At 37.9% G+C, this 25,675-nt stretch overlaps 1 non-coding gene across 1 annotated transcript; it reads right to left on the bottom strand.

The window, feature by feature from the left end:
• Nucleotides 1-13,226: 13,226 nt before the first annotated feature.
• Trnai-uau (transfer RNA isoleucine (anticodon UAU)) lies at nt 13,227-13,329 on the bottom strand. Its single transcript has 2 exons — nt 13,292-13,329; nt 13,227-13,262 (listed from the first exon to the last, which is right to left on the bottom strand). It is a non-coding gene; the product is annotated as a tRNA-Ile (tRNA).
• Nucleotides 13,330-25,675: the final 12,346 nt, after the last annotated feature.

Genomic DNA, 25,675 nt, shown 5'->3' with positions numbered 1-25,675 from the left:
TTGGTAATTTTCCACAATACGATTGTTTGATGGCGATTGTTTCGTTAAAAAAAGGATTTTAAAATGGCACTTTTATGAACGTTATCACAATAACGCTTGTTTCTACCTATGGAAATCACAAAAAATTTTAGACGTATATTCTCTCATACGCAGGGAACCCAAAACATTTCAAAAGATTACAAGCAAAGATTCGTGCCATTCAACATACATCGGATGACAAAAATTGCAAGAAAAAAATCACCGACCTCTGCTCGACTTCCGTTGCCATAAGAAACGGTGATTTCGACTAGAGTTTACAAGTGTAAATCGTTCCGTGGAATCAAGACTAATCGCAATCAATTCCAGAACCAGTATGGGATCAGTTCCAAGATTGGTATGGGTGCATTGATAGTTTGGTATGCGTTCGAGATCAATTCGATGACAGTTGCCCCTTGCAGGTTTGATAGCTGATCCATAAAGCCTTTTATGCGCTCTCTAAAGCTTTTAAATACCAACGATATTTTGTTTTACAGCTCTGTGTCTGGAATAGTGATGGGTAAAGTTGTCAAAAATCCAGAGTCGACTCCGTTCCGACTCCGATAAATTCAGAATCGACTCCGGAAGGTAGGTCCGTGCTGCAATATCCGGAGTCGTCCGGAGTCGTTCGGAGTCGTTCGGAGTCGTTCGGAGTCGTTCGGAGTCGTCTGGAGTCGCCCGGAGTCGGATTCGTTCAGAGTCGTTCGGAGTCGTTTGGAGTCGTTTGGAGTCGTCGAAGTCGTTCGGAGTCGTCCGGAGTCGCCCGGAGTTGGAGTCGTCCGGAGTCGTTCGGAGTCGTTGGGAGTCGTCCGGAGTTGTCGGAGTCGTTCGGAGTCGTTCGGAGTCGCCCGGAGTCGGAATCGTCCGGAGTCGTTTGGAGTCGCCCGGAGTCGGAGTCGTCCGGAGTTGTTCGGAGTCGTTCGGAGTCGTTCGGAGTCGTCGACTCTGGACGACTCCGAACGACTCCGGGCGACTCCGATTCCGGGCGACTCCGGACGACTCCGGACGACTTCAACTCCGGGTAGATCTAGTGGTTCTATTTTGCCGGAGTCGGAATCGAACCAACAATAATCGGAGTCGGATCGGAGTCGTGGGTGCGCTCCATACAGCACATCACTAGTCTGGAATATATAAACTCCCTTTAAAATGAACCTCTACATACATTCACTACAGTAGTGATTGATTGATTGATTGTTGAATTTATATGTTGTTGAATCTGTATTGTATACTAAAATCAATTGAGCAATATCCATTAAATTCAGTGATACTATTTGTCTTTAACTTTTGTTTCTCTAGGGCACAATTGTATTGAATCACTGATATAGACTAAAGCGCCCTAAAAAACCCATTAGTTGTAAAGACGAGCCTAGCACGACAGTGGTTGTTGTGCCAAAGAAGATGAAGAATTACAACATGTACGAGTCTTGATTGTGTGATAACCATTGTAAAATTGGTTTATTTTCAAACTCTGGCAGCACATGCTTAAGTCTAGACATTTGTTTTTTAAAAGCAGAACCACCGGACCAGCCATCTGTCAAGGTTGTTGTGTATATAGCATTAGAGCGTAGCACTTGTTAAGTAAGATAGGCTGTACAAATTGATACGCTTGGTTAGATTCTTTGTTTTTTCTGCATATTGACCCTTTATACCTATGTTCAGTAATTCATTGAACTATGTCATAATCGCCTCGCCTCAATTGTAGACTACAACATGATAAAAATGTACTTGCAGAATAAACTGCCCTCCAGGTTGGCCAACCAGCTCGCCGTAGCACGCCAAAGTTGCCGTTTGTCTGTTACACCTCACTTCTTGGTTATCAAGGATGATGCATTGTGCGTATCCAAGAATGCACCAAGCGCAGCCACCGATGGCATGGAAACATGTTGAAAAATGTACACCGCCTCGCTTCTGCTTTCTACGGGTAAAAAATCTTAAAACAGCCTATGCTAGTTGGTTCATTGTTTTTGAATTGATAGCTAGCTCGAGTTCTAGCCAATAATGCACAAACGTAACATGACCGAACACGTGTGTTGCGTCTTACTTGTTTCATTTTTTCCTACGTAGCAGTTCTCTTCCAAAAAACACCATGTTGATGACCATCCAATGTATACAACAGCTGCATGCATGTGTGTCGGTAATGCATTTATGCGCGGTAATTAAAAGAGGGTTACTTAGAAGAAGGCCATTTATTGGTCAAAAGATACGTTAAGTGCCTACATTACGGAATGTAAATATTTTTAAACCTTTATTATGAGAACATAAAATTGTTATAAATCTATATTGTTTAAATATTGATTAAAATAGAAAAAAAAATTCGCCTTAAAACCATAACTTTCAATTAAGAGCACTTTTATTCTAAACGAATGATCGATAACACATTTGTATTTATTTTTCTTTATTTTCAATGCTTTCTATTGTTGTAGAAATGCATAAAGTATGTCGCATAAATTAAATCAAGAGCAATCCGAACCTGGATTACACATAATAGCACTGAAACAACGTGAAAACCCTTAATAGGGCGCCTGGGCATAACTTTACATAGAAATATATTTCTTAACTTCTAAGCAAGTTTTCAAATTTAACGTATATAGTATTTAGCATTTGAAGAATACAGCATGCATTATTTGAAATTTTACGCACAACCTGTTGTAGAAAATCATTTGACTAGATTCGAATAATGTACTATCATAATCTATCTCTGTTAAACGAAGCAATTGCTCAGTTGACATTGCCCAAGAATTGCCGCCTGGTTGGTCTTTTTTAACGTTTGAAAATATTCTTTGCAAAGTCGTGGATGTTTCAGCAATCGTGTCTTTGCTCAAGAAACTCACAGACCGGACGAATAAATATTCATGAAGTGTAAATGGTCTAGAAACTGAAACGCGATTGTGTCGAACGAGAGCGTTACGATGAGTCAAGCGCCGTAAGCTACTTTTTACGTTCCTTTTCTCCAACTTCCGTCACGGTGTCCCGTCGACTGACAACGATGGAAAGTCATGAACGGATTTCATTCTTCACTCGTTTCCTGAAAAAAGGAAATAAGATACACAAGAGACAAAATTGATGTAATAAATTTTATGATAACGAATAAATATATTCTTCATTGTCGGTCGGTGCACTCTACCGTACCAGGTAAGAACGCATGGTTTGTTGATGACAATGACATTGGATGGTCAAAATTCACAGTTGTGGTTGGTTCTCATCATTTAATTTTGTTGAAATAAGATGAATGTCTTTGCTGTTATAATAGTTAGTTTTTACTAACTGAAATCTGAACCATTTCTATGATCTAAGTTTTATATCAACTCATCGAGCCTCACATATTGGTCGTATACTAAGACTTGAATAAAGAAAAATTATCCTTAAATATATGTCACGTACTGGTTAATAGGTTATGTACTTACTATTCGATACATTTTTCAGACTCAACAAATAAGTGTAAATCGAGATACAAAACATACATTAATAGACGGCTTCACAGAGTGTGAAGATTGCAGGGCTAATGCACAGTAGTGGTAGACATGAAATGAGCAAATAAAAACCAAACAATTTCAGTAAACCAATGGTAGTCGACGGTAAGCGTACTAGCGATGTTGCACACAATACATTCATAGAGTGTAAACAGTAGAGAAATAGAAAATAATTGGTGGTGGTTTGAGATAGCAAGCGAAACAAGAAAGCAATGAGTAAATGCAGAAGAGCATTAAACGTGCATGATGCGTGTAGAGTTGGCGGGAGCAATGAAAGCCTGACAATGTCAGAGACGCATCATCGCCATCATAATCACAATCAGAGAAGAAAACGACGTGTCGAACGCAAAAGCAAGCGAGCATCACGAGACGGAGCATGGAGCGAAACGCAATAAGTGAACGTTATCGAGCAGCTGCCGCAATGCACTTGCTGTTAGCGGTGCACTTCAAATCATAGTCATAACCCTCTGAAAGCGCGAATACAATTTGCATAGATAATTTCACGCAATTTTAGAATGGATATGCCCTTAAGTGGACGGTGGGACATTTGGCAAACGATAGGTGTCTTACCCACCTACCCACCTGATGCTTGTTTTCAAATGAATAGGGGGTCAATGTGATAGTGTGGCATCGAGGTGGAAAAAACTGCGTCTGCGAAAGATGTAGATATTGTTTGTGGATTGTTCAAGCATTTCGTTCACAGTGTGGGACTTTATACGACCGCATCTGCGAATAAATAAACAATTCTTTCACCAATACAGCTAGTAGGTATTCAAATGATATGATTTTGTACATTGTATAGATTATCAATGCGTTGTGCGTTCTAGCTAAACATAAAGCTGCCTACTTTCTGTTTTGCAGGATCAGTCATATAGAACTGCTTTCCAAAGTTTGTCCACTTGTCCTGCAGACCGTCTGTGGTTAATAACCTGCACCGAGACCGACCGTTGACGATTTCTCAAAAGTGCTCGCATTTAATCACCTCATTAGTTATGTGCGCAGTCAGTGACGCTAATAATGCCCTGCTCATTACACGATTCCCGTGTGCGTTCGTGATGATATGTTTGATAGTAAGCCCCCAGCTTAAGATGCCAACGTTTCAAGGTAAAACATTTCTTCCCTTTCAGGGAGTAAAGGCAGCTTTTCTAGCACGACAGCCGAGGACCAAGTCTCATGTTTCGGTGCCGATTCAAGCGTGTCACGATATTTATTTCCTCCAAGTTTTTGCTTTTGGATGAGTTTGTTTGGTTATAGTCGGGATTCTCCGGTAGAGCTAACGTTGTCATTTTAATAATGCTTTAGTTAAGTTTCATCTTTCTTTTAGTTCCAACTTTGAGGTCATATTTATTGAAAGTATACGTTAGATTGAATCATTCAATTTTACCATTAATATTTTCAATCGTATTGCCAATAATATAAGAGTCAACCTGTTGTAATTCGCCTTATACAATCATTGAATTACGAGAATAATTGTCAAGTCAATTATCTCATTCGATTTTTTAGCATTCTTCACAAAATAAATATTGTCAGTATCCTCTGCCTGTCTGTTTGTCTGTATGAATATGTTTTTCCTAGGTTTTCGGCAAATTTCAAACGAAAGCTGTAAGTAAATTTTTTACGCAGCTCCAATCCAGTTCAATTATTTGTACGTAACTGGGGCTGCTAACTGATCCATAAACCGAATAGCAGAACCTTGCAGAATAAACAAAGCTGCTTCGAGACTGAAGGAGATTTGATGTAATGACAGATTGACTGGACTGTTCTTTACCTTTCAGCATTCTAGTCGAAACATTTCTCGATCACAAGATGAAGGGATCGTTAGACGTCGGTCTATTGAAGTGTAATGGAAAACAATATTTTTCTTTTTTCATTGAGTTCACCCGCACATCGCGCCACACAACCGAGCATTTAATGACTCTTCAAGCAGGTAATTCAAGCTGCAGGCAGCTACTATTCTCCAATGCTTCGAGAGGCTTGATCTACAAAGACCATGTTCAAAGAATATTAAATTAAAGCACTATCGCGGATGGATGGATATAAATATAAGAGTACTAAAGGCTCGAGTATTTAGGGATGAAACGAAACATTTCGTATGGATTTGCTTATTTCTTAAACTGGTGTTACTACTGGTGTGAAATCCATGGCAATGCATGCTTCTTGTCGTGGACACAAATGTGTGTGTAAGAGATTCCTTAACGGGTTTCCACGTTTGTGTCGATGTTTTAGGGATTTTTCGGAGCGTCTAATCAACTAAACAGCCATGCCGCCAGAACTGTTTTAAACATTCTTCTGAACCATACGGCTGCGACCAGTGCTATTTTTAAAAAATGTTTATTTTATCGAAATATTTACCTGTGATTATTGTTTTGTTGTAGACGATCACAGCGTCGCTTGGTTTAGGGGTACAACAAATCAACCCCGTGTTGCTGCTTCTAGATTCCCAAGCTTCTGCCATTGGAACACTGTTAATTTGTTTACTTTATTCTAAAAATTTTCACGTAAATTTTATTGGCGCGGAACTTATTTCTTGAGCACAGCGAATTATACAATCTGATAAAATCAAACGATGTATATTAAAAATAGTGTTCAATGATTTCAACAGAAAAAAAGGAAATAGAACGCTGTATTCACATTATGTCCCATGATTTACTTATTTTATTTTTGATTTAAAAACTAGTCTTGCGTGCAGATAGCTATCAAAAGATTTGAGCAAATCATATTATGTAAATTACAAATAAAGCTAACTGGAAACAACAGAAAAACAAGGAAATAGGAAGATGTATTTAGAACAAGAAGTGCAATCTTTTAGAATTAATTGGAAATATGTAAATAATCGAATAGAAACGTATTGTAGATGGTACCACTACCAAGTACTACTTAGAATAATAAAAAATTAAAATCCAATATTATATTTCGTTATATTTAGTAGTTTAACAATTGCTTTTTGTTTTGAATATTTATAATAATGTATAACTATGAACTGTTTAATGTAACGAAATTAGGTAAATTATCGTTATAATCGACCATAATTAGTACAATCGTTTGGCCCGATCATATAAAAAAATGAAACCAACGTTAGTTTATTTCATACTAGATTTCTCTAGCTCACATTGAAAAGAGTTGGTTGTCATTTAGAAGAACTTAAACGTCTGGAGTCATCGTTAATGAAACTGATTTTATTGATACAAAAATCGATTGTATTAAATAATTACGTATAACAAACGTGAGCTGGCTAAACAAACAACTACCTAGAACATTTAACATGGTTCCAACATTGGAGACGCATGAATGCAAGCGCAACAGTGGAACCAATGGCAAAGCCTCAAACATGAATTTCGTTCAAGCGACCAGCGGCTGGTCATCGATGCACTCCAGATATGCACTCCTTGGACTCATGTATAGTCATTAAAAATCGGCTCTATTTCATATGGATAGGCTCTTTACTATCATTGCTTTTTCTGTACTGTGCGTTCGTTCCGCAAGAAGATATCTTGAACTCCAAACATGCTTCCTTTAACGGTTCCTCATTTCTTCACAGTTGAACGCGACACGAACGAGCGTGAAACACTTAAGCGCATGATGGGGCTCACTGCATGTCGCGATTTGGTTGCCGTAAAGGCTTGATATGGTAGATCACACCAGAAAATTCTTTTTTCCTCAACTTTCTACGTAGAAAGAAGATCAACCAGCTACAAGCATCGCGCAATAATTGACGATCGCTCCGTTCGTTCCGGCCTGGCGGAGGAATCGACGGCCCTTCGTTTTTTCGTTACGGGAGGGCTTGAAAAATTCAAACGCCAATTGAGCACACCTTGTTACAGTAGCATGAATCTGTAGCTTAAAGTAATATGCTTTGTTTTAGTTAAAGACACTGAAACTTCATGCGGTCGGTGTGATATTTCGCGAACTTACCGAAATAAAATAAATAGCTTACATTTTCACAGTTTCCAAAATACCTCATCCGTCATGTTCACGAACAAACAGATAAAGGTTTTATTTTTTCCATGCTGTATATGAAGCCGTGCAGAATCTTTGAAATCGGGGCAGTTTTTTTATAGGATTCAGTTATATATTTTGCCTGACATATAGATTGAAACAGTTTAATCAATCTTTGTTTGAAACAAAGACTTTGATGTCTGTTTTATACATGTTAATTAAAAAATAACTTAATGTAATGTGAAAACAATCACCCTCTCAGTAACATGCATCATTTTTAACCATCTACCATGTCAGTGCTGTAAGTGACTTGTTTAATCAAATTTTGTTCGCAAAAACCGTGTAAAAACATTAATCTCTCATGATGTGCTGCAAAATTCACAGTACAGTTCAGATGAAAAACACACAAAATAAACGTTACGTTGATTTCGTGGCAAATGAATGCGAGCGTGTGGTCAAGGGTGTGATCACATGACAAGAAAAGTAAAAAAAAAAAACATAATTACAGTGAACCATACTCAGTTCAAATCTGTTGAATGAATGAAATATGAAACATTTCACTTGTAAAAATGAGGACTGCGAGAAGGAAAATCAAATGAAATGATCAAGCTATCATATGCTCCGCAAGATTGGTAACTCTTTTTTAGTCGTATGTATACTCCCCATTGACCATTGTTATGAACCAGTCGTTCGTTTGTTCATCTGCTAACAGCAACCCAGGACATCCATTATAGACGGTTTATCCCTCTAGCTCCCAGAACCGCACCACGTTCAACGTGAAAACGATACATAAAATCATTGGCACGTGTACAATTGTATTTTTATTGTTATTATTTATTTTGAGCTTCCGGCCTAGTTTCCGACCAACGTCAGGAAACAAGAGCGGGGGTAAATTTAAATTCAGGGGATGAGACTTAATTTCATTCTGTTCACATCGAACGACATATTTCAATAATCTAACAAACAATATGTTCTCTTTCATATTTTTTTCTATGATTAATTTATTACTGCATTCTGGAAAAACAATATAATTTATCATATTTAAATTTATCCTTGACTCAAATTGCTATACGAAAGTGAAAATATGCTCATAAGAGAATATTACAGTCGCTATACTATGTTTAAACAAATCTATTGCATTTTATGTTTTACCAGTTTGAATATTAGTGATCACAAACTTCTTATTTTAGCTTCTTGGTTAATCGTCATCCTATCGATACCTTATCATATCCTTTATGTGGATCTCATATATTCAACTACAACTACACAAAATTAAGCGTTTCAAATGCAATTGCTTGGGCCTATTTTACTCTTTCTACTATGGGTGGAAACCATAGACGGCAACCCCCTTCTTTGTATGCGCCGTCTACTAAATTCAGCTAACGATATCTATGAGCCTGGAATGACGATAACGGAACTGACATCACTTTTAAGTGTTCGGAATGCGTCCAACAATAACTATATATGAATGACTCGATAAAATAAATAAATAAATTTGATAAATAATAAATAAATAATAATATAAATAAATATAAATAAATTTGACTCGAGAGGGCTTACTAGTCCATCAATTAATAAACACTAAACTAAACTAAACTTTCCACTATGGGTGCTGGAGATCTGTGAATCTGTGAATAATAATTTGTTTAATATGTATGGTAACGGCAAAACTACAGCGGCCTTGTCAGAGAAAAAGTCATGCATATCGCGACGACTCAGTGATTCGGACCAATACAGGTCTCTAAAAAGTACTCAAAGGTGCATCCAAGGCGTATCACAGAAAAATTACAACCAATCCATGCACACGCACTAGTCTGCAACGCCATCGGCACACGCACAAGCCAGCGACGCCATTGCGCATTATGCGGTGACGTGCGGACGCTGATTGACTAGAAAATGTGAAAAACAAAAACAAAAACCTCGTGATACGCGTGACTGAAATCGGTGGTTACAGCGTCTACAGGGGCTTTTACCGAGGTCTTGTCAGCGATGCACCGTCGTTCGTCACTGGAAAACGCTCAGTCATATTTATTGCACGAACTACTGTAACTAATAGACAATTTCACTTTGAAAATATGTTTCAAACCAATCACTTATTTCATCTAGAATACATTTATTTAGTCTATTGCATGCACCTACAAATAACGTGATTGCTACCGTAAGCGATGTGCAAGTGGCATGTGACAATTAGATATTATTCATGAAATCTGCAGGCTGGCGAAAATATTAAGTACAACAGCACTAACAATCACCTAGCTTGTTATACCTTTGCGATTATTTCTATCATTGATCTTGTCTTATTGATACTATAAATAGTTTTCTAACGGCAGCCATGCATCCCTGATTATTAACTTTACAATATAAAATTGTTTGCTCGTTCGTAGAGAAATAAAAATACTAGCGAACCAAATAAAAAAATTGTTTTTTCACGTCGTTATGAGGACATGTCTGACCATAGCGCACTATGTTGACGCAATTAAAGCAAAGTGATTTCGCGATGCTCTTAAATACTATGGCATAACGCATGACGTGTCGGTGCATCGTTTTCTCTTCTTTGATTCGACGCGCAAAATGTGCATTCGGTTGCGTTGCGGTTTATTCCCATGTTCCTACCTCACCACCCACTGTTGCTCATTCTTTTACTGTTGCACCGTTTGCGCACCTTCGTAATTTATCAAACAGCCGTTGCCGTTTTGAAAGTGACGACACACGTAGCCCTTTGCTCCAACTCCCTCCTCGATGACTGGTACGAAGCAAACTATTTTACACTTCGCTTTAGCCATGTAGAGGGTTTGCTGATATTATTCGCCAATTTATCGCTCGATCCTCATCGCTTTATCGCCACAAAACGCGCCACAGAAGTGCGTCGAACTCGGAGATGGCTGCTTTAGTCTATCTACTGCGCATTAGTACACGGTGTAGGTTGTGCACAGTCGTTGCGCATCGTAGTTTTTAATGTTGCACACCTCTCACAGCGATGGCGGCAAGCATTCCTGCTCTGTTTGTCATTACATCGCCTTTGGCGCCCGTCCGCATGGGTGGTGGCATTTTATGGAAGACTGCACTCGGACAGTGTCACGCTTCGAAAGTCACTGCTGGACACATCCCTACTTTGGTGACTTTTTCATTATTCCAGCGAGGATTAAGTGTAATACGGAGAAATAATAACACAGCACCTGCTTAACACAGTCATCTTCTAATGCATAATTCATTGAAAAAGACACACAATGTTCCCAAATGGGAATGCGTAGCTTCTATGTTATGATGATGATACGTACCGTTTCATCTGACCAAGTGAAGAGAATATTATCCATGAAACCTCTGGCTATTTTGTCCTAAGCCATTATGAAAAACCTTGAAGTCTTGTCTTGGCTTGAAGTCTTTAGATAGTAACATTTTTAGCAACGCTGATATGTGACCAAACATTCTTTGTTTTTTTTTCAAAATTGTTATCAGGATAGTATATTTAAATTGTATATTTATAATGAAAATACTTAAAAAGCAATACTATTTACTTAAAAAGTTATTTTATAAAAGCTATTTGTAGAAATTTTGTTCTTTGGAACAGCTTAAGAAAATAATCGAAAACATCGCTAGCAATACAATTCGGTTGGAAAGTATAGCAATTCTAATATGTTCGCCTTTACAGCTACATGTTGATTTTTAACTACAATATGCTCTTAAATATAAGAAAACCCACTGTGAATATTAATTGATTAAATTATCAAACATATTTTTACGGTACATCCCCTCTTTTTACAATCGGAAGTTTTTGTGTTGCTCCAGGATAGGGAGGAAATTTCTTAATTGATAAAACTCAACTTAACTCCGCGCATTACCGATTGACCCTGATTGATGGTTTTTATATGACTGCCTGTGAATTTTTGACGATCTGTTCGATGCGTAGGAGTTCTGAATCAACGGGTTGTACCTGAGTAAAGTGAATATAATAATTGTGGGAACATTATTGACCAGTCTGACTTCAATACCGGAAGATATCCGCTTATTTTCAACCTGGATTTCCTATGCCGACTTCTTCGCGGCGTTATAAGTCGAAAAAATCGATCAAAATTCACATTGCTGTGTTCAGAACTCCGCCAATTGGGTAGGGAGATGCTTCCGATAATAGTTAAGGCGAGGGTGTTGAACTCATGTCGGAGCATACGGAATGAAATTGCAAACTTTCAGACACAGTAGCAAGTCATTCAACTTACAATGCAGACTCGTCGCTTTCATCAATCCTTGGAAAGTAGCACCATATAGAATGGCCTCTCTATCATTCCCACAACTAGTGAAGACAGCAGTCTCCCGAGCTCCGCACGATAAGGAAAATATACAACAACAAAAACAATAACATTGCAACAGATTCGAATATACGTATGTTGTGTGTCGGCATACAAAACCAAAAGGGAGATTTAATTACAGCCACTTTCGATTGGAGTCGCAGCATCACGGTGTAGAGGGTCTAACTGTTGAAAAAAGAGAGAAATATTGCCTGCACAGCTAACTAATAATCGTGGGAGTTAGAAAATCCATGACCCGTACAAGGGGCTTCAAAAGTGAGTGAAAATAGCAATGATGCTAGGTTCAACTCACCCATTCATTGGATGATAACACCACACACGTGCGATTAACGCACTTGCTCGTAACGTAATAGATGCATACAAGCAGCGGGACATATAAAATTGTTCGGTTACTTATTTGTGTATTTTTCGTGCAGAGCGAAAGGTAGAAATTTTTATCGGAACATTTTTAGTTTTCGTGAGCTCAAAAACATGCGATGCTGTTTACTCTGAGCTGTTGAACTGTGTTGTTCAACATTGAATTTTTTTATTCATTTAAATCATTCAATTTTTAGAATTGGAAGTTTTGTTTTGAAAGCAAACGACAATTTTTTACGTTCAAAATTGTTTTTCAGCATATTTCCAAAATTATAAATATAAGCGTTTTTCAATCAACCAAAACACATCCTATAGAGCTTCTAGTCATTAGTCAAAGGCCTTTTTAATTAGATTACCATTATGAACCATTGTTCTACCATTGTTCTTATAAACCTGTGCAATTTCACAACAATTTTCTGTACTTAAATATTTTAGCCAGCAATTTCAAAGTGTTTTAGCCCTTTCAAATGTGTTTTATAGATTAAACTGTGCTTGTTTTACCGAGCAATTCAAACTCTTTTGAGGTTTCCTTTTGTCGCAAGCTAACATGTCGTGCAGGAGTTTCTCGTCCGATGCTTGGATGCCTGCCGCAAAATGTCTTGTGATTTTCCGGTTGGCGAGAACAAATGAATTCATCGGCTTTGTCTCGCATATTGCGGAGCTGTGAAGACGCACAGGTGACGTCGCATTTACATACAATGCCAACAATTGTCAGCGTCAAGCGCCATTTCAGTCTCATGTGTTCTGCTCCAATGACCCCGGACTTACAGATTAAACCCCGACCGTCATCGACCTCTGAGTGTTAATGTGTGGTTGGGAGGCACATCTATAAGCAAAGCGACAATGACATCGACCTTGAGAGAGAAATTCTCTAAAATGTTGTTTCCTTTGCTTTTTTAAGTGACAATTACAGTGCTGCAGGTGACGCTTGAGTTTGACGATATGCCTAAAAAACGTAAAATAAAACGTAAAATAATTAACATTTGAGGAAATGCCAGAATGATGTAGGACTATAAATGGCATACATTGCCACTTTCGCTTAGAAGGTTTTATACAACGAAAACAATACACCACCTGAAGTTTAAATTTTCAGTAAAAAAGCTTCCCCGAGTAGCGGCGACGAATCGCGCGCATTCGAGAGCGCTGCTCCAGGTGAGGCTCGAACTCACAACCACGGCATCGCTCATAGCCAAGCAACGATTACTGTCTTATAAGTACCGTGCGCTAACCAATTGCGCCACTGGAGCAGATGCTTGCTCTCCTGCTAAGAGCTCAACTGATTCGGACGAGCGCTCTCGCTATTCACTCACTTGCAACTAACCGTTTCAAGCGTGTCACATACACAACGCCGCCCTGCAGTCCAAGCGTTCCACGTCGCACACATATACAAAAACCGGTTTTCAAACGTGTGCTCGCTACCCGAAGCGTCTGCGCATCGTGGCTCAGTGAAGAGAAGCAAAGAGAGCAAAACATAGAGAGAGAGAGAGCGGACGATACAGCGGACAAGGGAGAGAGAACTATGTGAAGAATACACAAAAGGGAGGCAATTGAATTATAAATAGGTGAAGCACTTTGCTAATAATATGGTAAGGCAAAGAAAGGCAATAGATCGTAAGCAGATATTTTTGCACCAAAAATAACGTTTGTCCTTGACCATGCATAAAACTGATAAACTATGTTAACTTTGTATACATGATACAGGGTAGATAAATTCGGCTTTAACACTACTTTTACGGTTGCGTCTCACAAGTAAAAAATAAACAAAAAAATACATGCTTTTATGATCTAATAATTATGTTTTGAAGAATTCGAATTTCGGTTATACTTCAAATCTTGATGCTTACCTTTTGAGCAGAAGTACAGGAGGCGCCAGTATAAAAAAGCTCGGATTGATGTAATCAAAGTATTAGGTACTAATAGATCGTCATTGACAACAACTACACTGCGTTCTTGCGTGGGAATTTACCTAATTTTGAAGACGAAGTTCCATAACACTGTTAAAACCGTCGTCAATGTGGTTTGCGCCGACTAATAAAGGAATCTAAAAACAGAGACATATTACTTCACGTTACGAACGGCGACCCGTGCTTCTTTCATTCATGAATTCGTAATTATGTCTCATGTGTGTTATTACCATTGCGCTCGTAATCTCATATCATGAGGTTCTCGTTAGCAGCCTCATCATTTTTGTCGTCGTTAAGATCACCAAACATTACCTTTCATACGTTGAACCCAAGAACGTAGTGAAGCTGCCACCAAACGGAGCTAGTCTCAGGCGTTAGACAAATAATAGCTTCTTGTAATGACGCACCTTTTTCTGTCGCTTCAGCTCTATCTCTAGTTGTTTGGCTCATTTGAAACTTCCGCATTACGCGTTTTGGCCTAGGAATTCTCACGACAACATCGTAGAATCTTGTGCTTCTGTATTTATTGGCAATGGAAAAACAGGGAGCAATTTGTACATTTAATATATAGTTCTTGCTTCTCATGAAGTTGTTCATGAGTAGTTCTAATATGATCGCTTTATTCGAATTTAGATTATTAACGTATTAACACATGTAGATACCCTAAATTCACAAAATTGTAGGCCCTTCACAAAAATCGTGCGTGAAAGATGGTTTAGGGATTCACAACCGCAAGAAGATCGTAATAAATATTTACTCGTGAGGAAGGTGACTCTTTTCCCCGGGCCCCAATCGACCATAGTTTGCGTAGTGTTTAATACGCCTTTGATTTTGGTACTAATGTGTGTAGTAAGTTAGTATAATTTCTTATACAACTAGAACGCGAATTTACGCGAAATACAACTAGAACGAGAACTACAACTAGAAAAAATGTGTTTAGGTCGAATTAAGTGTAAGATTCGAAGCAAGTTATTTTACAGAGTATATTATACCCCAATGAACGGTAATGAGGTTCGGTCGCTAAACTAATGACGTGTTCCACAAAGAAAAAGTCTAAACGAGACGATGGCCACCATCTGACGGATACTGATCGCTGTGTGCTCCTAACGGTGAAGGTGAATTATGAATTACTTTCCATCCAAGCATCAAGTAGCTTCGAACGCGCCTCTGGACACACCAGCAGTAGTTACCAATAACTTAACGACGACCGGCAAGAAAATTTATCCCATAAGCCACACAAGACAGGAAACATCATGGCGACTACGGTCAGGACAGGAAGTGGGCTGCTTTTCAATTAATGTTTTTGAAGTTATTTAGCGAAAAATGGGAAAACATTCCCGGAACGCTCTACAGAACACTTGACGGTAGCCAATCCTGACCGTACGAATGGCCTCGCATCATCGATAATGACCAGTATTTCGACTGGTCATTTTGCAAAACGGCGATTCTGTACTCTCATTTTTGGTAGATGATCTGGTAACAATGACGATTCTCCTGACTGTTCGTGGTACATTTTTTTGTAAAGTCCGTTTTCAACCCTTGCTTCTGTTCGACCTCCGGTACGTTGACCGGTCGCACACATTATTGATTGCTCGAACTTTATGGTTTATTGCGGCTAACAACACCTATTACCACGATGGACAATTCGTTTGAGTAAATTCCAAAGCAATCTACAGGCTACAAAAACATAACCTCTTTGACATACCAGTAATCGATTGAAGGTAGTCTTTAATCAAAATGACCATACATATTTTAAGTAACTATGACCCATTCCTACAACCATTCTACTTTGAACGATATCCAGCAGTTTACTCACAAACCAACCAGCATGGTATCAAAAAAGTCTACGCGTTAAGAATAAAATCTCTCTGCTGTATCAGTGTTATTTATATTAATCTTGATTTTCTGCGTTTATTCCCATCGGTAATAAATCTAATCTAATCGAAGCAGAACCTAGGATGGTTATCTGCTTAGCTATCTCACATACGGCATGGAGAACAGGCGAAAATTATTCATCAGTAGACAACATACATACATGCCCTGTAAGAGGGTTTGCGTTGAGACGAAATCGATCAACTCCGAAAATCGAATTGATATCCCAGGGGACTGAGTTATTGTTGTCCATTGTTCAGGTCATTTGTCAAATGTTAGCAATATACCCAACTCTTCTCAGGTCGTTCATTTCGTGTTGATTGACCACACAAAAGGAGCTCTTTTGTGCGATATTATTTTTGATTCTGTTGAAAATAGTTACTGAGACTTAAGTGAATTTAATTTCTATTCTTAGTCTTAAGAATGTAAAGCAAATAAATTCATAAATTTTAATTTTCTGTTTTCATTAAAATTTGCATTCAAAACATGTATATTGCACTTAATTGTTTTTGTCAATTGTTTGTTACATGAGTAAATTGTTAAGACAAAACTATTTTAAATAGGTTAAATATTCAGTTAACATGTCTTAGCTGGTCAGGCACCACTATATCCAGTACATTCCTTCAGTTTTATTTTGTGGTGTTGAGTAGCTCCGAACATAACAGATGGCGTTAACCAACACTTTTGGAAATAGCCGATTTTGAAGCGCATCGTCAACGCAACAGAATAAGTAGTTGTTTAAACCACTTAAAACCTAGTTGACGAGGCTTTAAGATTCGTCCCACAGTTGAGTTCATAAAAAAGTCGTCGTGGAAGCAGATTTTTTGTTCTTAGGTGCTCTTTGATCACGAATGTTCTCACGATCAAAGTAAACGATGAGAGGACTCAGGGAATTTGAAGAAGATTTCTTACACTGCTTGCCTTTATGCTTGTGAAGAATCTGATTGAATAGGTATATTCGTCACAGGTGACAGATGGCCAGTGCCCAGTCATAACGAACGTCTTGGTATGATAGTTGAAAATCTTAGACTACTCAGTAACAAACAATGTTTTATATTTAGCTTTAATTATTTCTATGCAAAGGTTAACTTTAAATAATTACCACTGACGGCATACTTTCGTTAATATGGTTAGTTGCCCTGACCATTGATGCGTTTAAACAATTATCGACCCATAGCACCACTCATAGACGTTCAACGGCAGTTACATGAATGGAAGAGGCGAACAATGATCAAACACCGCATAGAAACGCTGTAAACTACCACTATTTCTTCGCCAATGCCTGATAACTGACCACTACGTTTGAACACGAAACGCGTCAGAAAGAGGTCTGGGCCATGCTGAGTAGAACAAATTAGTTTTAAGTCATATTTTATGATAATGAATATTTGTTTTTCTCACATTGTAGAATTGTGAGTGTAGAAGCTAACACGTGTGAAAGTAAATAAATCACATATATGTATATTCATCAATACATATAAATTTACACTGCTTTCGTGTTTCTATTTTTCGACAACCGTTCATGACATAAAAAAGTGTTTACTATTATCCATATGCAAAGTCCTGTTGTTCGTCCAAAAATTTACAGTATTTATACGACATTTCAGTCTGTTTTAAGCGTACTGTAAAGCCTTACAATAAAACACTATCCGACTGGCGGTTACGCTGCGCCTTCAAACGTCACGCGATGCATCTTTACGCTGTACGCTACCATGCGTTCAACCAGACGAAACGATACATTTCAAAATATCAAAAGACACATTGAGTCTACGTATAAGATCGCTAATGTTATTTTTATTCAGAATGAACGAGTAAGCCGTATTGCTGAAGATCCCTGAAATTAAACCTATCATAAAACTGACCCTTCCCTTATTAATAATGCATAACATTGGTGACCAGGGGACAACCAAGACAAAAGTGGATTTTTAACACACTTCCAAGAATGCACGAGAAGGTCACGCTTTGTCTCTCCGAAATAAGGGACAAGTGCAGTCCTAAACGCTTATACGTATCAAAAAACGGTCCTACGGAACATTTGCAGCCGAATCGAAATCGTTGGCTATATAGCGATTATTATCTTCTCCTTAGAAGATATCGTGAAGCAAAAAAAAATAATAAACTGGCGTATCGAGGAGGAGCAGTGTACTGATAAAATCTAAAACGTAATTACAGGTTGCTAGAAGACACACTATCTTACATTCCTACGTATTTAATAAAGACAAATCGGAATGAGCCACTGAAACTAGTACTGTGAATATTGACTGTATTAACTGCGTCCTGAAAGTAACAGGTAGTTTACAGCACCGCCACCAGGAAACACTTTAAATTGCACTGTGAAAGCTACAAGCAACGAGTACAATTGGTTCGGCGCGAATGAATTTGTCCCAGTCACGCGGGCAAGCAATTCTGTTCAGATGACGCACGATAGTAAAATGATAATAGCGGGGCTCCGTGGGATTTGTGTTGCTATGTTGACTTGACTTATTTCAACATTTTGCACAACGAACAGCGTTTAAGCAATTTAGTAATATTTTTAAAGTTTTAGATACCACAAACATAACGTTGGAAAACTTGTATTATATTTAAATGGTACAGTCATCAAAACATACGACTTAACGATATGCCCATTATGAGTTCAAGCCCCGTATGGACGGTGACTGACTAACATACTGCGGGTAATCCATAAGTCACTAAAAAGCCAAGCCCATCATTGGTAAATGTAAGACCGACAACGGTTGTTGTGCCAAATTAAATGGGAGAGGAATGGATGCAAACCTTTTATGGATAACAATGAACTGTGAACTCGAGTGGACTTTGAAACAGAACATCAACGCAACTAAATTTGAAATTTGTACACCATTTATATATTTTACAATACATTTCTCGGCTATCACTAGTCCTAGTCTACATTATATTTCATTTCATTTCAATTACATATATCAAATTTCATCGATTCTTAGATAGGAAATTAGAAATGTCTAAAAAAATATTTCGCTGACTAGCATCTACATATTAAGTATACTTTTAAAATTATCTGAATTAGAGTGTCGCAAAATCACAAAAATAACCTTTGGTCTTTTGAATACGATTGTTCTGGAAACCGTCAATCCACAAGACGGTGTCGTAAAACCTAAGATATTGCAAAGAAAACATACATTTTCAAGCGCTAGAAGACGGTAGTTTATGCTAGCCGTCGATCAATCCTACCTTCTTCGTATTTTTACGATCATCTCCGATTGACCCCCTGTTTCCTTGCGTTCGTAGAACATAAAACAGCGCGAGCACCTTACTCGACGGATATTCCACTGTTTACTTTTGCGGGTATCATTTGAATGATTTTTACTGAGCGTCCAAGGATCATTAACGAATTTTCCTGCCCCTTTCTATGTCAGTAGCGTTGGATGAGGAAACCACTCCTCGATGAGCTCTGTTTAGTACAAACCAGGGGCTAAGTGGTGTTCGATTTTTAACAACGTATACCAGTGCACTCGAGGCTACTGTAGGTTATGCAATGAGTGTTATCTACATTTTTATAACAGCGTTCACTTTCACTTTGTTTTTGGAAGCTGCATCCAATTCTTTTAAGCAAGTCAAAATATTGCCAATAATGATAAAACCCATCATTTTATTCAAAAACATTTATTATAATCTGGGTCCCACTGAATAAATACTCAGTTTAGATTTACTTGTACAGATATAAATTTACATTAGATATCTTATGTTTTTTTAAAAAGAAAACTGAAATAAGTTAAAAGATCTATGAAAGTAAATGAAAATAAAAAATTGAGTTGTACTCTGTTCTAGTACAATAATGTCTATTTTGTGCAAAAAACTATTGACACGTAGAGTTTATAATATAACACGCGATGATTAATGACGTCCTAAAAGGGTTCAACTGGAAAAAATCAAACTATTTGCAAGCGGTATTTTAAATGCTTCCTCTTAATACCAACGTAGCCTATCATTACAAGTGAGCCCGGATAGATCTTTCGGAAGCATTTTCTTTAATATCCTCTCTCCCGCACAAACAAAAGTAAAAGATGATGAGCTATCTTTGTATGCGTAATTGATGAAAATTGCCTGCTTTCGTATGCTGCTGTATGTACACTATATTTTTGTTTTCGGAAGTGATGCCGGATGCAGTACTTAAAAGCCTAAGCGGTTCTAACTACCTATCGCACAGACAGCTTGCCAGCAATCTCACAATATTGTGCGTCGCTTTGAAATCTTTTAAGATGGTTTACAAAGCAAAAGATAAAACAAATGTTTTTATAAAGTCGTGTAAATTACTTGACAGGCAAATCATTGCACCTTGAATATAAAATTTCGTGAGCAGAGTTTGATCTTATACGATCACTGGTCTACTGTATGCATCTGTGCTTTTGCTTCCCCTCTCCAATAAACCGTACATTCATCATCATCATCATTACCATCATCACTTGGATCATCATCTGTTTCTTCGTATGCGCCATATGTCGATCGGGTTTTTTTTACTAAGATTGGATGATTTTTAGGTTAATGGCATCGCACTACGATACAGCCGATGCCGCTAAGTACAATAATGAATTTCGACTAGTCTACTTCCTGTAGGTGTCTGGTCATTTTCCAACTGTACATTCGTTGGTGTCAGACCGTTGATTAGAAGACGGGTCAGCTCCACCACATCAAATAATATCTCTCAACCGTCAAACCGTCAATACGCTCCAGCCTTAGCAGAACTAGACTGTACTTAGCCTTGCACTGTATATATAAAATTTCTTGATATTCATTAGCTTTTTAAAGTAGAATCAATGGACAAACGTTGTAGAAATGACCCAAAATGCTCCCACAACACTGCATGCACCACAACTAAAATCTCATACAGTATACATTGTATGCTGCAATGAAACGACTGAAACTTTTAGATGTAACTGTAAAAATTTCCTACGGTTTTTGCCAATGTTAGTGGAAAGGAGGGGTGAGCTTATGTAGAACATTTGGCTTGCGGAAATTTAGAAAAATGAATGACGGTTCGAGGGTTTGCAACCGGGTCAGCTGCACGGTTTGTTTATATTTTGTACCACACTCAGAGGAAGTGCTGATTTCATCTGAGCTCAAAATCCTGGTAATTTCTTATCGAAAAACCAAACCAAACGGGTTTTCTACAATATTAGCGAGAGTATAAGTGAAAAAAACGTATAAGTGGACGCTAAAGATATGTTTCTCTTCATATGCTCCTGGAAACATCCTTCATAAGTGGTTCGAGACATCGATGATGAGCGACGCAAATATGTGAAAAATTAGTCAAAATTCAACATGGATTTAGTTACAATTCTACACATGTCATTTGTTTACATTGCACATCACCTGGTTGCTGTGATGCGTAACCTGACAGATATTTCACCTGTCAAATACAGTGAAATTTCTTAAGATGTAGTCTCTTCAAGATAAATTGTTTCTTCAAGATGAACATTTGGACGGTCCCGTTATATTTCATACATTTTATGTCTCTTCAAGATGAATGTTTCTCTAAGGCGAATATCCTTCAAGCTACATATGCGATTTTCCAGCCAAAATTCTCGAAGATGAATTTTTGGGTTACAGTTTACAAAAATATTGGTCAAAGGATGCCATGTTTTTCGCATGATTTCTTGAATATTTCATAGCAACGCCTTCATTAGTTTTCTTCAACATTCCTCTCTAAGTTGACGGTCCCTTGGAGATTCATCTTACAGAGATTTCATTGTAGTTCATTTCGCTGTATATTTCACATCGTGTAGCCGCGTGGTAATAGTGCATTTATCGATATTTAGCTGATGAAACTCTTGATACTTGCATTCGGTCAACCAGACAAAAATTGTGTTGTCTTATTTATTCTCCTTCTTTTTTCTCACACGTTATCGATTAAGTCTTGCATGTGCAGCTTATGAGATTATGCTTTTAGCAAGATAGTACAGTTCACGCTCGGTAATCCGTACTTGATCGAGTACAGATTATCTAATGACGTTTTAATGTATTTTTTGAAAACTTCCTTACTTTTGTCTCAGTTACTTAGCTAATAATTGTAGATCCTAAACCTTCATATTTAAAAGAGAAAGCATTTTTTTAAGTAGAACGGTATTTATTTTTATAAAGGTTGGTTGTCAAAAAAAGTGCGTATTAGCGAGGGGCGAATTATCGAGGGTGCGGATTAAAAAGGTACACATTATCGAGCGTGAACTGTACACTTTCCTAAATGTAGGGAGTACGATCCATTTGGGGCTTGAACCCATGACGGGCATGTTGTTAAGTCGTAAGAGTTGATGTCTGTACAACGAGACTAACCCAGTTTTTTACAGAAGTGAGGAATTCACGGGAAAACACGAAAAAAGTGAAAAAAAACAATCGTATGGATCCATATTCGACGGAGATCTAGTAAATTTCGGTTCAAATCAAGGTGCCTAGATTGGCTACAGGTCGGTTCTTAGATCTAATTTTGGTAGCCATGATGGATGGAGATTTCTATCGAGATTGGCAGATAGGGACTTAGGGTTACTAAGAACTTTCTATGAGTTGCTAACTAACTTTGGACTCCCTAGCTGTCATATGGAAATTTGTCAAAGTACACTGGTCGGTCCGTTTTGTAGTCCGTCGCGGCAAATCGAAGTTCAACCAGTGAGTTCAAACTATAATTTCCTTATTCGTCATAGCACACTGGACTAATGTGAATAGCCGCGTTAACACGGCATATTCTGCTAGAAAATATCTGTCAAACACACTTTTTCACTGAGGTAGGGGAAGTCTAGCAGCCTGTCGCGAATCTTTTTCGAGCAATCCAAACTATCCATCGCTGAATGGTTTGCAAAAATATTTGCTTGCAATCTTTTGACAGGTCGAGAGAAATATCGTGTTATTTCGTGTTTTAACATTGATTTTCGATTGCTTCGAAGCCCGAAATGTTCTAACGGTTGTATATTATGGATGTTTTACAACAAAATCCCATGCTGAACGAATTATTTTGTTAAATACGATAATTGTGTTCATGGTGGATTCATGGTGTGTGAACGCAAAAATATTGGCGAATCTTTTTTTGACACTTGTTTCTGGTGGATGGGGAAAGATTCGCGAAGAAAGATATGCCGTGTCTGAACGTACCTAATTGACAATCTGTTTTTAGTAGTGTTTTAATAATCATTAGCCGCGATTCGACGAAACAATCTCTGCTTGAAAACTCCTGTCAAAATCACCGTTTCCCATGGCAACGGAAAATCGAGCCGAGTTCGGCCAATTTTATTCGTGCATTTTTTGTCATCCACCCCAGGCTCAATGGCACGAATCTTTGCTTGTAATCTTTTGACAGGTGCGAAAAAAACTGTATATTTTTTTATTTAAACTTATTTTTGGTATCCCTGCTCATGGAAGAACACTCGTTTGAAGATTTTAAGTAATTTCCATAGGGTAGAAACAAGTTTTAATGTATATACGTTAATAAAATCGCCAATTTAGTTTCCACAGAAGAATCGAGTCATGGAAACGCAAAACTGTCTCCAAATCTTTTTTTGACGGAGGAAGGGGAAAGGTCCGCCGTCAAATAATCGTTCCGTGGAGAGTTACCTATTCCCTGCCAACTATTAAGTATACCGGTTTTTTCATACAAATGCATGCTTTTTGATTGAACTGTCAGCCAACTATCGAGCGTTCAACTAAAAAGCATGCCAACTAAAAAGCATTCAACTATTGAATTCTAACTGTATTCCGTTATGAAAGTGAATGAAAGAGTGCAACGTACCATAATATATCAAAGCCATGCGATATCTTGCTGAGTGCACTGTCCTAGCTAGCACCTGTATGTTAACTCATTTTATGTTCCAGTGTCCTGTAACAAAACATATTCCAAATTCCGATGAAAGCTTAAAAAACATAATTGAATTGTGGCTTTATCCTAAAGTCAGCTTGACCGTTTTTATGCTAAAATAACAACCCTTCCCATACCATCCCTAGCTTGTGAACCTGCTGCTTATGTATATGACACGGATGTTTCAAGGACGGTCAATTAATTCCATGTCATCCAAGGGTGTTGCGGCCCGTCAAGTGCATCGAAGCAATTGATCAGATGCTAATGAAATGTGGGAATAGCAAAGCGAAACAAGGACACAAAAGCATTTCAACAAAATTAAATGAGTTCAAAATTAAATGAGTTAATAAAATGTACATGAAGATGAGGAATAGATACCCATGCTGCTAAAAGGAAATGAGTTAAACTGTGTATGTATGTATGTATGTATGTGTGTATGTATGTGTGTATTAACATGTATGTAGTAGTAGTAGTAGTAGTAGTAGTAGTAGTAGTAGAAGATTTATTTACCTCTAATGTAGTATTGTACAAACAAAATGCAACTTAATAATGGATTAACGGACTCAAACCTTACCTTTCCTCATAATTTAGAAAATGTTCTAGCTTTGCTATGTGTACATGCTTCACTATATTGGTGTTTTGAAAACTGGAGAAGGAAACTGTTTTTGGACTAAATCCTTTCAGGCAAAAAAGTATATTTAAAAAACATGTATGTATGTATGTATGTTAACTACAGTTAATAACCTGTAGGGACGGTCCCGTGGTACAGTCATCAACTCGTACGACTCAATATCATGCCTGTCATGGGTTCAAGCTTAGGATGGACCGTGTCCTCCCGTAGCAAGGGTTTTGACTATCCAGCTGCGTGGTGATGAATTCAGTCTCGAAAGCCTTTTAGGCCGGCATCACCGCGTAGGACGGTACGCCAAATAGAACAGAAGTATGTATATATGTTTTTTTTTTTCTTTGGCTCGACAACCGTTGTCAGTCAAGGCCTGCCTGTACCCACTTGTGGGTTTAGCTTTCAGTGACTAATTGATTCCCCCCATAGCAGGATAGTCAGTCCTACGTATGGCGGCGCGGTCTATTTGGGGATTGAACCCATGACGGGCATGTTGTTAAGTCGTACGAGTTGACGACTGTACTACGAGACCGGCTAAATGTATATATGTATGTATGTAAAAATGTGATATATTTCACCGATGCTTCAAATGTTTCGAAATAAACATTTCAAACATTTCAAATATTCGAAATATTACAACCGCCGCAGTGACCTTAAACACCTTAAACAGCGCCTTTATTCAACTTGTTTTTTTCTATAGCCAATAGAGTTTTGCTTGCAATGCAACACTTCTATTTTCTTAGTCTCATTATCATTTAAATAAGAGTCTTCCTTTATATCTTGAAATGGACATGTATAAAAATACCTTGGAGAAGAAATAAATAAATTTGTGCCTCTGACAATTTTTAAATTGAAAATGTATACGATTTGCTGATAAACTAAGCCTGACACCTGGTCTACCATAACCAATAATAACCATGATTATCAGCGTTTTGCCCGGATTACCCTTATAACAAGATGGTCCAGATCTTGAATATAAAGGCATCGGCTGACACGGAGTTTGAACCTGTAACGAGCTTATTGCAAAGTTGTTAGACTTGACGACTGTGCTATGTGTTTGGTAATTTTATTAACTCCCGTTATTTAGGAGGATTTGTACATTTTTTAAATTGTCTAATCATTAACTCATCAAACTGTTACATCACATTTTAAACATATCTCTTCTATCATGCTTCATGAATATCAGGCGACAGTGATCCATAAAAAAAGAAAAATCTACATTGTGCTTTTTGATTTGGCATAATACTACCATGAACATAGAAAAGACGTGCTCTCCTACCTTTTTAGGAACGCCCATCACTTGGCTTTGAAAATGCATTTGCCTCGGCCCACATATGTTGAGGACATGTAGTTTGTAGATTTGGTTCAAAGTTTTTAGATCA

This window comes from Anopheles coluzzii, chromosome 2 (genome assembly GCF_943734685.1).
Source record: "Anopheles coluzzii chromosome 2, AcolN3, whole genome shotgun sequence".
Taxonomy (NCBI): Eukaryota; Metazoa; Arthropoda; class Insecta; order Diptera; family Culicidae; genus Anopheles; species Anopheles coluzzii.
The sequence above is the reverse complement of the archived record's forward strand: the minus strand, read 5'-3'. Positions and strand labels throughout refer to the sequence as shown.